The sequence below is a fragment of the Bidens hawaiensis genome, unplaced genomic scaffold, assembly GCF_021521415.1.
Source record: "Bidens hawaiensis isolate Kalapana, Puna unplaced genomic scaffold, B.hawaiensis_p1.1 tig00001685_1, whole genome shotgun sequence".
NCBI lineage: Eukaryota > Viridiplantae > Streptophyta > Magnoliopsida > Asterales > Asteraceae > Bidens > Bidens hawaiensis.
Genome location: NW_027491095.1, coordinates 498,120 through 513,257, shown reverse-complemented (window position 1 = coordinate 513,257; position 15,138 = coordinate 498,120). Strand labels below are relative to the sequence as shown.

General features: G+C 37.4%; 1 pseudogene; it reads left to right on the top strand.

Moving 5' to 3' along the window:
- Positions 1-1,239: 1,239 nt before the first annotated feature.
- On the top strand, positions 1,240-3,605 carry LOC143591830 (uncharacterized; annotated as a pseudogene).
- The last annotated feature ends 11,533 nt before the right edge of the window (positions 3,606-15,138 follow it).

Here is a 15,138-nt window from a genome sequence, read left to right as displayed (position 1 = left end):
AATGTCAAGATTGAATAGCCAAGATCTCACTTCTCAGTTTGGTTTTCATGTTGCAAGGATGTTTTTGGAAATAAGCAAAAGGTTGTAATTGTATTTTAGGGATCCCATACAAAGATTAACAAGTGACGAGTAACCCACTTTCAACCCATATTTCCTAATGGAAATGTTGGCGTAACGCACAAGCAAACAATCTATATTGATATACAATGTCGGTGCCCGGCGGCAGCTCAAAGCTGCTATTGCAGGTCAGCTGCAGTCAGTCCTTATGCCACATCATCGGTTAATTACTTTGTTATTTTTTTAAAAAAATATTTGTTTAGAGTTCACTAATCTACACGAGGGTCAACACTATTTTGGACGTTCACTAATTAATTTTTTTGTGTTTACTGTCGGTATCGTATATATTTTTATAAAATAACATTAAGTTTTTATATAAGTTGTACGGGTGCTAATCCCATTTTGAGTTCTACTTATTTTTTGTATTATAATCTATACTAGGTTAGAGCTCATGTTTCACACGGGTGAGAAATATAATAAAAATAAAAAATTACTATATGTAATACTTAAATTCAGTTATTTCATATAATAAATTTTATTTATGCACTATAATTTTAAGTTGAAAATCAAACGCTAGTGTTTGATTTATTTAATAAAACATTCATATGAATATTGATATATTAAATATTATGTGTAGAAATATAACAAATGTTGTAGCAAATTTAAAAACTAAATTTACAAAGATTAAGGTTTGGTTGTAAAACAAAATAAATAAAAATATATTATATTTTAATATTAAAAAAAGAAATGATGAACAATCTTAAAATAGTTGTGTTAAAGAGATATAAGAAGGCAATATGATATTCTGAATTATGAAAATGTAAACAATTAAATATAATTTTGGTTTTATACTTGGAGAATAACATTTATATATGTTAAGTAGAAAAATTATAATATAATTACCACTTTAGTGGAGTTACTAAGCACATTATGTTTGAAACATTAAGTTTTGGGTTCGATCCCGTATCAAACACTAATTCATTTTCAAACTTTTATAAACCCTTACAGGTCATGAGTTATAATTGGAAAATGAGTCATGAAGTTGAACGTTGCCAGATGAAAGTGCACGAGCATACACTACGCAGTACGCACCTCTCATTTCTTCTATGTCCTCCAACGGTTTGATGTAGTGCTTCATTATCATTCTCTACCGCTGACTTGAAATTTAAACTTACTTTCAGGATGTACTGTACAAGAATTCGACTGCGTTGTTACTACTCCACTGCTTCTGCTTCACCCTATGATTTCAGTCGAAGAGTAACTCTGCACCTCAAAATCGCTTCCAATGTGAATCTCAATGATGCACTCCAAGTGTTCGACGAAATGCTTCAAACAGAGCCTCCACCTTCCATCATCAGCTGATTAATGTTATTGTAAAGATGAAACATTATTCCACTGCCCTTTCACTTTTTAAGAGAATAAGGCTGATGGGTATTCCTACTGATATCTACACAATCAACATCTCTATTAACTCTCACTGCCGCCTTAATCAGGTTCCTAATGGTTTCGCCTTACTAGCAACCGTCTTCAAGCAGGGTCATCCACCTATAACACTCTCCTAAATGGCCTTGTTCTGGCTGATTGCGTTCCTCAAGCTCTTGACTTGTTCAAAAAACTTATTAGATATAACATCTGTGAGCCCGATCAGTTTATGTATGGAACCGTTATTAATGGGCTCTGTAAAGCAGGTAACACTACCAAGGCCCTTCAATTACTTAGGTTCATGGAAGCAGGAGGCTCGTGTAAACCCCTTTTGCCACATTACAATACAGTCATTGATAGCCTCTTCAAAGAATTGGACTTCGTTCTCACTACTCCAATGCTCCAGCTTCATCCTATCATTTCAATCAAAGATTTATGCACCTCAAAAATGCTTCCAATGTGAAGTTGGATGATGCACTCCAAGTGTTCGATGAAATGCTTCAAAGAAAACCTCAGCCTTCCATCGTCGAATTCACTCAGCTCATTACTCCTATTGTAAAGATGAAACACTATTCCACTGCTCTTTCACTTATTAAGCAAATGAAGGTGAAGGGTATTCCTCCTAATACCTACACAATCACCATCTCTATTAACTGTCTTTGCCGCCTTAATCAGATGGCTTATGGTTTCGCCTTACTAGGAACCGTCCTCAAGCAGGGTCATCACCCAAATCTCACAACCTATAACACTCTCATTCACGGCCTTGTTCTGGCTGATCGGGTTTCTGAAGCTCTTGACTTGTTCAAGAAACTGCTAAGAGATAAAATCTGTCAGCCTGATCAGTTTATGTATGGAACCGTTATTAATGGCCTTTGTAAAGCAGCTAACACTACCAAGGCCCTTCAATTACTTAGGTTCATGGAATCAGGAGGCTCGTGTAAACCCTATGTGTACATCATTACAAAACAGTCATTGATAGCCTCTGCAAAGATCGTATGGTTGATCATGCACTACAACTATTTACTGAAATGACTGAAAAGGGTGTCCGTGCCGATTTTATCACTTACAACTCTTTGATTCAGGGTCTGTGTAACTTTGGTAGAGAGACGGAAGCTGCAAAAATGCTGATGGATATGGACAAGGAAGGAGTAACTCCATCAGTCGTTACCTTCAATACTTTGGTGAATTCCTTTTGCAAGCAAGGTTGTGTAAAAGATGCAGAGCTTGCTGTTCAAGCAATGGTACAAAGAGGTCTACACCCAGATGTAATCACTTATAATGCACTGATTGATGGATACTGTTTACGTCGTGAGATGGATGAAGCAGAGAAAGTTCTCGATGACATGATGAAGAAGGATATTATGCCCGATATCTTCACATATAGCAGCTTGATAAATGGATACGGTAAGAAGAAGGAAATTGACAAGGCTAGGCATCTTTTTCAAGAAATCCAAAACAAGGGTTTGATTCCTGATGTTGTTACTTATAATACCATGTTACAAGGTTTGTTTGAGTCAGGGCATCCTGCAGCCGCTAGAGAACTGTTTAACAAGATGCAAACAAAGGGCCAAATTCCTCCCAATACATGCACCTATCGTATCTTGTTGCATGGAATGTGTGATAACGGTCAGTATTCAGATGCATTAGCTCTATTTCATTCAATGGGAAGCAAAGAGTTGATGAAAGATATTTGGTTGTATACTATACTGATTAATGGTTGTAGAAAATGTGGGAAGCCTAAGTTGGCTATGGATCTGTTTGATGAGCTTGTGTTTAAAGGATTGAAACCGAATGTTAAGACATACACAGTGATGATACGTGTGTATTTTCAAGAAGGGTTATTGGTTAAAGGCAGAGAATTGGTAAGAAAGATGGAAGAGATTGGCTGTTTGCCAGATAGTGTCACATACAATGTCATTGTTCAAGAGTTATTGAAGAAAAACGAGATTGAAGAGGGTGAGATTCTTCTTGAAGAAATGACCAACCGAGGCTTCCTGCCTGATGCTTCTACTTTCTCGATGGTGCTACAGCTAATTCCAAGTGTAGGACAAGATTCTCGTATGCGAATTATCATTCAAAAGCTAACAAGTGCAAAAGAAAAAGACGAGAGAATACTGAAAGTATAATAATATGCAGGACCTCATCTTGTAAGGCCCCGTTACCGGTAACCCTACTTTCGTGTTGGATTTACTCATAAACACAGTTCTAAATATCAGAGTTAATTAAAAACTTTACGCGGAATATAAAACTTTCATAAAACATTACATATCGATTCATAATCATGTCTTAAAACATTCCTCTTGTCTTTCAAAATCAAAACATAACTTATAAAACATATCAGATCTTCAGATGCCAGGCTTTAGTCTTCTGCCATGTGTCCTCCACTCAAGCCAGCTGTCTCAACCTACTCACCTGCGTGCATACTAAAAGTCAGCTACGCTGAGTGAGTTCTAGTTAATCATACAATACCATACAATACCTTATTACATACATACGTACTTAACCTCATAACTTTCTTTCATACACACATAAATACTCATGCCTTCATTCTTACTTACATACTTTCTTTCTTACTTACATACTTTCTTTACATTCATAATCATACGTTTTAAAGAGCCTTTCGCCCTATAACCTCACAGATATTATAAGGGTCTGGTCCCTAACATCACAGATATTATAAGGGTCTGGTCCCTAACATCACAGATATTATAAGGGTCTGGTCCCTAACATCACAGATATTATGAGGGTCTGGTCCCTAACATCACAGATATTATTAGGGTCTGGTCCCTAACATCACAGATATTATGAGGGTCTGGTCCCTAACATCACAGATATTATGAGGGTCTGGTCCCTAACATCACAGATATTATTAGGGTCTGGTCCCTTGTTTTCGAATATTAGTAGGGTTCGATTCCCTCTTCGTTACCATACAACCATACATCATACCTCGAGTATTATTAGGGCTCGGTACCCTTTTCGTAACCATACAACCATACAACCGTCATTTCCTTCTTTTATTAACTTTATTACGTTCATACACATAAACATACATATCATACTTGCCATATTTATAACGTTACAACCTGACAGTACGTGCAATATCCGAAGATCGTTCACGCACCATCAAGCAATCATTTGAAATATTCATACATCTACGATATATAATATTCGTACCTTTATTTTTAACCTGACGGTACGCGCAATATCCGAAGATCGTTCGCGTACCGACAAACAATCATTCAAATCTATCACACATATCACATATGACATACACTTATCACTTAGGATAAATGTATTAACAACACATCGAGTATGCACACAGCCCCGAAAACATAACAAGGAATGGGGCTAGAAACTCACCTGAATACTGCTTCTTTTTCTGATAGCTGTAAATCCCTTCTTTAACTGAGCTCGGCTAACTGTACAAGTTACACGTATCAATACTCGCCTGACCTAATCTGGTGGCCTAGTATTAGCTTACTTTAACTTATCGCTTTATAATTTATTTTCTAATCAAACTTGGCTTTAGGCGAAGTTAACCCTTCGGGCGAACTTAGCTTCAGGCGAAGTTAAACCTTAGGCGAACTTGGCTTCAGGCGAAGTTAAACCTTAGGCGAACTTGGCTTCAGGCGAAGTTAAACCTTACGCGAACTTGGCTTCAGGCGAAGTTAAACCTTAGGCGAACTTGGCTTCAGGCGAAGTTAAACCTTAGGCGAACTTGGCTTCAGGCGAAGTTATCCTTAGGCGAACTTGGCTTCAGGCGAAGTTATCCTTAGGCGAACTTGGCCGTAGACGAAGTTACGCTTGAAGGCGAAGTTACGCTTGAAGGCGAAGTTCATCAAGCGAACTTAATCTTGCAGGCGAAGTTGTCGCGCTGCAGATCTGTTTGCCCATAACTCCTTCGTTTCTTAGCCAAATAACTCGATTTTGGTACCCACGGAATCGTATGATTGGCGCCTACAAACCCTAACCATCAAATCGGCCTAAAATCGACGTTTTAGGGGTCCGATTTGGGCAGTTTGGGTTCGGGTCCGGTTTAACCCATCCAATCCTAACCATTTTCAGTAATATTAGCTTTGTTGGATATGTTCTTACCTTACCAACGCAGATCTATCAACAAAACCTCGGGTCTCGGCTCCGAATCTTGATCGGTTAGGATGTGTGTGTATGTGTGTGTTAGGAGTTTTAGGGTGTAGGGTGAGAATGAAGATATTTTGGGTTTAGGGGATATTTATATCCCTTAAATCCCATTCTCATTTAACCCATCTCAAATAATCCAAGTCCACAACCCGCATCCATTACCCGACACTAGCCCGACCCATACCAACTCCTATTCTTTTATTTATTTCCTGATAACCCGAGTAAACTTTCCCTCTATTATTAAGTAATATAATTAATATTACCTTTGAAATTTCGGGATGTTACAAGTCTTCCCTCCTTAAAGAGGTTTCGTCCCCGAAACCTAACTTATTCCCTATAAAAGGAAAACTTCTTATATTTACACGCTTTATCGAATCGCCTTCGCTTTCTGAGTTATCCTTCTTACTTCTGACTTTACAGTCATCGAATAGTGGTCATGCATTTTAGCTATTTAAGGTAGCTTGTCCATGAGACCCTCGATGTACCACAACTCATCTCATACCTCCAAGGGCTTTGATTAGTACTTTTAACACTATTGTCTAAAACAACCTTTCATCACAACATAATAATCATTCATAACCAAACTCAATATATATATTACACGTCACTGATAACCATAAGTTTTAAACCTTAACACACAACAAGTCCTTAAGCAAAAGCAACTTAATAACACCATTGCATAAGCAATTATTCCTTCATCAAGCGTCCCTCTCTGCAGTTTCCCCAAGTCTTCACCCTTTCGCACCTTCCGCCCCTGATTCCTTGCAATCCCTAGCCATGTGGTCAGCTTTTCCGCAATTGAAGCACTTTGGACGATCAGGGCATTCTCGAGAATAATGCCCACTCTTTCCACACCGATAGCACCTGTCTGTCCCAGTCTTACATTCTCCCTGGTGCACTCGCCCACATGTCTTACACGCATCCTTGTTCCCAACCTTGGCCTTCCTCTCATCAGTTGTTGTCACCATCTCGCCAGACCGCTTAGCAGAGGTAGCCCATTTCTTCTCCTTCTTTTCTCCTTCATGTCCTTCCTTTGGCTTCTTGCAATCCCTTGCTAGGTGCCCACGTCCTCCACAGTTGTGACACCTATGGTAATCATCACATTCCCCAGAGGAATGTCCTGCTCTTCCACACCTGTAGCAAACACCTAATCCCTTTCTGCACTCTCCGGGGTGTCTCTTCCCACATTTTTCACAAGCAGTGAACCCCACTTGCCTTGCCTTCTTTTTGCGTGGATCCACCTCATCGGCTTCCTCTGGTTCTGGAGTTGGGTTCTTTTTCTTCTTTTCCCCCACCGTTCTTGCTCCCCCACAATCCCTAGCTAAGTGACCCGACTTACCACACTTATAACATTTCTGGTTCTCGGTGCAATCACGAGTTATGTGTCCCTTCTTCCCACATCGGTAGCACTGATTTGGACCAGCCTTGCATTCTCCTAGGTGCATCTTCCCGCACACTTTGCATGTTTCCCTTCCCGCGACCTTTGGTATCTTCTTCCCCGCATACTCCACGACATCTACAGATCCTTTGGTTCCTTTCGCTCCTCCCTTATAATCATCACCCTTCTTTCCGTCTCCTCCTGCCTTCTCAGTGGCCCTTGCATGGTTTTCGGCAGACTTGTCAGTACGAAATTTCTTCTCTGCAGCAGCTACAGCGTAAGAAATGGCAAATTGAGTAACAGGATCCAGCTGATACCCTTCATTGCTGCTTGGTCCTTGCAAAGTTTCACTTTTATCCTTTTTCGTGGTAGTAACTAGTTCTTCAGAAGGTTCTCGGACAACGCGTATTCCAAGAGGACGTCCAGTGTGACCTCCCTTACCAACAAACCTTTTTGCTCCAGCCATTAGTATTCTAAGGGAAAACACAAACATCATCACTCAAGGAACTATCTAGTACAAGGATAGTAAGGCTAACAGGTAATAACAGTGGCCAGTTGTGATTAGCTGATCACGTTACTTTCCGTGTCCTATACACTTCCTTTTATGAGTCTATTTGTGCTGGTTCTACTTAAGTAGTTAGTCAATTCAAACAATCAATTATTCCTATCCGTACCATTCTCATATCTTTTCTTTCTCATTAACGTATATCATTTAATCATACCTTTCACCTTTACTGATCTTGCTCGAGCGACACATGGCATTCTTGAACTGGCATCTTCTTTCTTTTCTTACTTAAATCCCATTCTCTGTTCAAGTCTAAGCATGTAGGATGCTTAAATCTCTTGAACTTTGCTCTGATACCAACTTGTAAGGCCCCGTTACCGGTAACCCTACTTTCGTGTTGGATTTCCTCATAAACACAGTTCTAAATATCAGAGTTAATTAAAAACTTTACGCGGAATATAAAACTTTCATAAAACATTACATATCGATTCATAATCATGTCTTAAAACATTCCTCTTGTCTTTCAAAATCAAAACATAACTTATAAAACATATCAGATCTTCAGATGCCAGGCTTTAGTCTTCTGCCATGTGTCCTCCACTCAAGCCAGCTGTCTCAACCTACTCACCTGCGTGCATACTAAAAGTCAGCTACGCTGAGTGAGTTCTAGTTAATCATACAATACCATACAATACCTTATTACATACATACGTACTTAACCTCATAACTTTCTTTCATACACACATAAATACTCATGCCTTCATTCTTACTTACATACTTTCTTTCTTACTTACATACTTTCTTTACATTCATAATCATACGTTTTAAAGAGCCTTTCGCCCTATAACCTCACAGATATTATAAGGGTCTGGTCCCTAACATCACAGATATTATAAGGGTCTGGTCCCTAACATCACAGATATTATAAGGGTCTGGTCCCTAACATCACAGATATTATGAGAGTCTGGTCCCTAACATCACAGATATTATTAGGGTCTGGTCCCTAACATCACAGATATTATGAGGGTCTGGTCCCTAACATCACAGATATTATGAGGGTCTGGTCCCTAACATCACAGATATTATGAGGGTCTGGTCCCTAACATCACAGATATTATTAGGGTCTGGTCCCTTGTTTTCGAATATTAGTAGGGTTCGATTCCCTCTTCGTTACCATACAACCATACATCATACCTCGAGTATTATTAGGGCTCGGTACCCTTTTCGTAACCATACAACCATACAACCGTCATTTCCTTCTTTTATTAACTTTATTACGTTCATACACATAAACATACATATCATACTTGCCATATTTATAACGTTACAACCTGACAGTACGTGCAATATCCGAAGACCGTTCACGCACCATCAAGCAATCATTTGAAATATTCATACATCTACGATATATAATATTCGTACCTTTATTTTTAACCTGACGGTACGCGCAATATCCGAAGATCGTTCGCGTACCGACAAACAATCATTCAAATCTATCACACATATCACATATGACATACACTTATCACTTAGGATAAATGTATTAACAACACATCGAGTATGCACACAGCCCCGAAAACATAACAAGGAATGGGGCTAGAAACTCACCTGAATACTGCTTCTTTTTCTGATAGCTGTAAATCCCTTCTTTAACTGAGCTCGGCTAACTGTACAAGTTACACGTATCAATACTCGCCTGACCTAATCTGGTGGCCTAGTATTAGCTTACTTTAACTTATCGCTTTATAATTTATTTTCTAATCAAACTTGGCTTTAGGCGAAGTTAACCCTTCGGGCGAACTTAGCTTCAGGCGAAGTTAAACCTTAGGCGAACTTGGCTTCAGGCGAAGTTAAACCTTAGGCGAACTTGGCTTCAGGCGAAGTTAAACCTTACGCGAACTTGGCTTCAGGCGAAGTTAAACCTTAGGCGAACTTGGCTTCAGGCGAAGTTAAACCTTAGGCGAACTTGGCTTCAGGCGAAGTTATCCTTAGGCGAACTTGGCTTCAGGCGAAGTTATCCTTAGGCGAACTTGGCCGTAGACGAAGTTACGCTTGAAGGCGAAGTTCATCAAGCGAACTTAATCTTGCAGGCGAAGTTGTCGCGCTGCAGATCTGTTTGCCCATAACTCCTTCGTTTCTTAGCCAAATAACTCGATTTTGGTACCCACGGAATCGTATGATTGGCGCCTACAAACCCTAACCATCAAATCGGCCTAAAATCGACGTTTTAGTGGTCCGATTTGGGCAGTTTGGGTTCGGGTCCGGTTTAACCCATCCAATCCTAACCATTTTCAGTAATATTAGCTTTGTTGGATATGTTCTTACCTTACCAACGCAGATCTATCAACAAAACCTCGGGTCTCGGCTCCGAATCTTGATCGGTTAGGATGTGTGTGTATGTGTGTGTTAGGAGTTTTAGGGTGTAGGGTGAGAATGAAGATATTTTGGGTTTAGGGGATATTTATATCCCTTAAATCCCATTCTCATTTAACCCATCTCAAATAATCCAAGTCCACAACCCGCATCCATTACCCGACACTAGCCCGACCCATACCAACTCCTATTCTTTTATTTATTTCCTGATAACCCGAGTAAACTTTCCCTCTATTATTAAGTAATATAATTAATATTACCTTTGAAATTTCGGGATGTTACACATCTATTCATTCTGATTTAATTCATGTTATTTCTTGTCATATATATTTTACATATTATATATGTTATTCTACATTTGAAGGAAACTGAAAACTTTAGCGATTCCGCCTTTTGCAAATCTGTCAAAATGGAGAATTCAAAATCTTCTGTACTAATAAACACAAAAAAAAAGGGAAAATTTCTGTGATTTGTCATTTATGGTTGGCATTATGTGTGACCAATTCAGTGGCTTTGGTGGACATGGAAGTTATGTAACTTTTGTCATTAGCTTTTTTGTTGCCATATTTATGTTTAGCAAACTAAGTGTCTAGTATGAAAAATGCACCCACAGATTCATGTATGTCATAAAAAACATAGATTCAAACTTGGTGCTTAAACAAGGTTTTAACTTACAAGGTTAAAAGACCAATGTTGACTCAAGATAAGGAGTGTTAAGATGGGAAAACAATAAATTCTTGCTGATCAAATTACTTGATACATCATACATCTTAGCAAACACATTCAACAACTAGATTAAAACTGAAGAATGAAAGGTGTTATATTTTGGTAAAAGTAAAAATATATCATAGGATCACTACTAATGTAGACTGATAGCACATCTCATCTTATTGAAAAGACATGTTAAAAAATAATGACAAATAAAATGATTTTAAAGATTGACATATTTGATTATTTTGTATGAGAATGTGTAAAACGTATGATACACCTAACAACTAGATTACATGAATGTCGAAAGTGACCCCCTGGTTGCAAGGATGACAACATGAGATGTATGGGTAATCCCAGTAACATACTCGATTATGAATTTGATACTTTGCTCAATGTTCATTGTATATGTGTCGGGTAATTAATTACCGGTATTGAGTATACCGTCAGTTTGCTAATAATTATGTTGTGATTTCAAACACATTTTTTACTATAAAAAAATTTGAAACCAAGGAAATTAGAAAAATAAAAAGAAAATGTTTATGTTATGTTTAAGCTTAATGAGTACACATGTTTCACGTAATCAGACCGGTTACTTTACACCACGCTTGTATCAATGTTATTGTAAAGATGTAGCATTATTCCACTGCGCTTATGCTTTTTAAGCATGGCTATAACCGAGTCAAGCCAAGCCGAACCAGGTAAGGCTTGAAGTTAAGCGGGCTAGCTTGACTTGCGTTGTTTATTTTCACGAATTGAAGTGTTGAGCTCGAAGTCGACTAGTTAATACTTCCGTCGACTCATTTAGATCAAACTTATCAGTCTAGTTAACGAAAACTAATGTTAGACCAAATACACTTTACAAGATTAAAACAAACTAACCCGGAGTTCAAACTTTTGAATGAGCATTTGGTGGTGTTGAATCTCTATTTTATGTTAACAAAAGACACAATTACACAAGTTTGGGTTTTAATTTTTCAATTTTGTAACGAGTTTTGGTATTAACATTAACTTTTGTTGAATTCTAACAAAATGACTAAAATACCAAGATGCAAGGCTACCATTGGTTCAAGTGGCGGACAACAGTGGGCCACATCACCTTAATTTTTTTGACACCTTAACGAACGCAACCTAAACCAACAAGATTCGCGTTCACCGCCGCAACGCCTGGGCGTCGACTCACTGCCGCAATGCGTGTGTCCAACAACAATCGGGTTTTAATAACGCCCGAGTTTTACCAACCCTTTTGTTTTAGTTCCCTGACATTGTGCCTTTTTTTTATATTGTGTTATATTACTCAACATTGTGCTATATTTTGCGATATATTGTGTCTTTTTTAGTTATAATTGCGTCTTTGTTCATTTTCGTCATTGTGGCTTTGATCTCAGCATTGTGTCTTTTCGTCAATTTTTTTTTAACGGGAATGATGGCGGATACATTTTAGTTTTAAAATTTTTGTTCGTTTTTTATTTATATTTTAAATTAAAGTTTTTTTATTATTATTTTTTGAACTTATTTTTAAAGAGTTTTTTGTGTGGTTATCCTTCTCATTTTTATCCTTTGTATTTTAAATTTACCCGATACTCACATACCTAGGGTGATTTACGTTTGTGTTCCCCTGCCCAAGGTGATACAAGTTATTTACCTAAGACAATTTCAAGCATCTAACATAATAAATTCATCAAAGAGTTTTATTATCAAGTATTTAAGATGTATTGTATTTCATGAAAAAAGATATATGTATATAGGTAGACAGGAAAATAATATCTCAAATATTTCATGCTCAGTTTCCTTCATGTATTACTCTGGCTTTATCAGTTAAATGGTTGGTTTTTGATACATGAAATTGAAGGTTTCAGGATGATGATGAGCTGCTTTACAAGAATTAGATCTCGTTATTACTCTGCTTCACCCTATCATCTCAATGCAAGAATCCTGCATCTCCAAAGTGGCTCAGGAGCAAATAAGGTAGAAGATGCACTCCAAGTGTTCGATGAAATGCTTCAAACAAAGGTTTGATTCAAGATACTGTAAGAAGAAGAGAATCGATGAGGCCAGGCATCTCTTTCAAGAAATCCAAGACAAGGGTTTGATTCCAAACGTTATTGTTTACAATATCATGTTACAAGGTTTGTTTGAATCAAAGAATCCTGCAGCAGCTAGAGAACTGTTTAAGAACATGCAAGCAAAGGGTCAGGTTCCGGATGTGTGCACCTTTAGTATCTTGTTCCGTGGAATGTTTGATAATGGTCAGAGTTCTCACGCGTTGGTTCTTTTTCGTTCGCTGGGGAACAAGGAGGTGATGAAAGATATATGGGTGTATACCATACTGATTGATGGTTGTAGAAAATGTGGGAAGCCTAAGTTGGCTATGGATCTGTTTGATGAACTTATATTAAAGGGTTTGAGACCGGATGTTAAGACCTATACTGTGATGATAAGTTTGTATTGCCAAGAAGGGTTATTGAGTAAAGCTAAAGAATTGGTAAGAAAGATGGAAGAGACTGGTTGTTTGCCAAATAGTGTCACGTACAATGTCATTGTTCAAGAGTTGTGTAGGAAAAACGAGTGTCAGGAGGCTGCAAATGATCTGGATGAAATGATAAAGCGAGGTTTCTTGCCTGATTCTACTACTTTTTCCATGGTATCCCAAATGGAGAACAAGATTCTTGTTTGCAAACGGTCGTTCAAAAGCTTACAAGTATTGAAAGAAAAGATGTCAGTATACCTAGTTTAACATCTCGGCTCGTTTCCTAAACTTTGACAAGTATTGGTGCATTCGTAACCCCATGCCAAATCTTTACTCATAATATTGGCCCTTTTATCTTTTCATTTAAGTCAGTCATTTCTTGGCCTATAATATTGATGGAAGAATGAAATTGGGTCAAGATATTATCACATGGGGCTATGGTTTATGATGATACTACGTGTAATCGTTTGAATTTACTGAGTTATTGCAGCAAGTTATTTGATTGGAAGTGGATAATTTGTAAAAGCAACAGTGGGTGTCAAAATTGGAAAGTCACTTGGCATGAGAATTTAGAAGGCAGGGTAAAGGTAAAATACAAAAGACTACAAAAATGAGAAGGATAAGAAGGAATCAAGTCCATTGATCTTAGATTTGAATGACTCAGATTAATTTAATAAATAAAAATTAATAGAAGGGGCATGAAGGTAATAACCCATATTTGTTAACTTTCTCTCTTCACATGCAAGGCACATGGCAATTCCCCCCCTCATTTTAAAATGTCCATAACTTTTTCATACAACATTATTTTTTTTAAAAAAAATCACCATAATAATAAGCGCTTTTTATCTTTAATATGAGTATCATATTGTTATAAAAAAATTAATGGGTTCTTTTATTGTGTTTTTTTGTTGTTCATTGTGTCATTGTGTAATATGTTGTTTCCGTTGTGTTTTACGTTTCAAGTCATTGTGTTATATATATTCACCATTGTGTCTTACGTTTTAGGTCATTGTGTTATATGTATTCACCATTGTGTCTTACGTTTTAGGTCATTGTGTTATACGTATTTACCATTGTGTTTTACGTTTCAAGTTATTGTGTAACATGTATTAACCATTGTGTTTTATGTATTAGATAATTTGTTGTTATTTTATCATTATTTTTACATATTATTATTACACAACGGTGTTAATAGTATTTAAAAAAAACATAATGATGAGTTGAAAGACACAATGACGAAAAAAGACACAATGATAAGCGAAAAGACACAATGGTGTGTGAAAAGACACAATGATGAAAAAAGACACAATGATAAGCGAAAAGAAACAATGACGAAAAAAGACACAATGATAAGTGAAAAGACACAATGGTATGCGAAAAGACACAATCGTGTGCGAAAAGACACAATGATATGCGAAAAGACGCAATGGTGTGCGAAAAGACACAATGACGAAAAAAGACACAATGATAAGCGAAAAGACACAATGGTGTGCGAAAAGACACGATGACGAAAAAAGACACAATGGTGTGCGAAAAGACACAATGACGAAAAAGACACAATGACGGACGAAAAGACACAATGGTGTGCGAAAAGACACAATGACGAAAAAGACAATGACGGGCGAAAAGACACAATGGCGTGCGAAAAGACACAATGATGAAAAGACACAATGACGGGCGAAAATACACAATGGTGTGCGAAAAGACACAATGACGAAAAAAGACACAATGATAGGCGAAAAGACACAATGGTGTGCGAAAAGACATAATGACGAAAAAAGACACAATGATAGACGAAAAGAGACAATGACGAAAAAGGACACAATGATATGCGAAAAGACACAATGCCGAAAAAAGACACAATGATAGGCGAAAAGACACAATGGTGTGCGAAAAGACACAATGACGAAAAAAGACACAATGATAAGCAAAAAGACACAATGACGTGATTTTTGTTTTAAATTTTTTATAACAAAAATCATACTCATATTAAAGATAAAAAAACACCTGTTATTATGATGAATTTTTTTTTTAAAAAAAATATCATGCGAAAAAGTTATAAACATTCTAAAATGATGCGGGTAT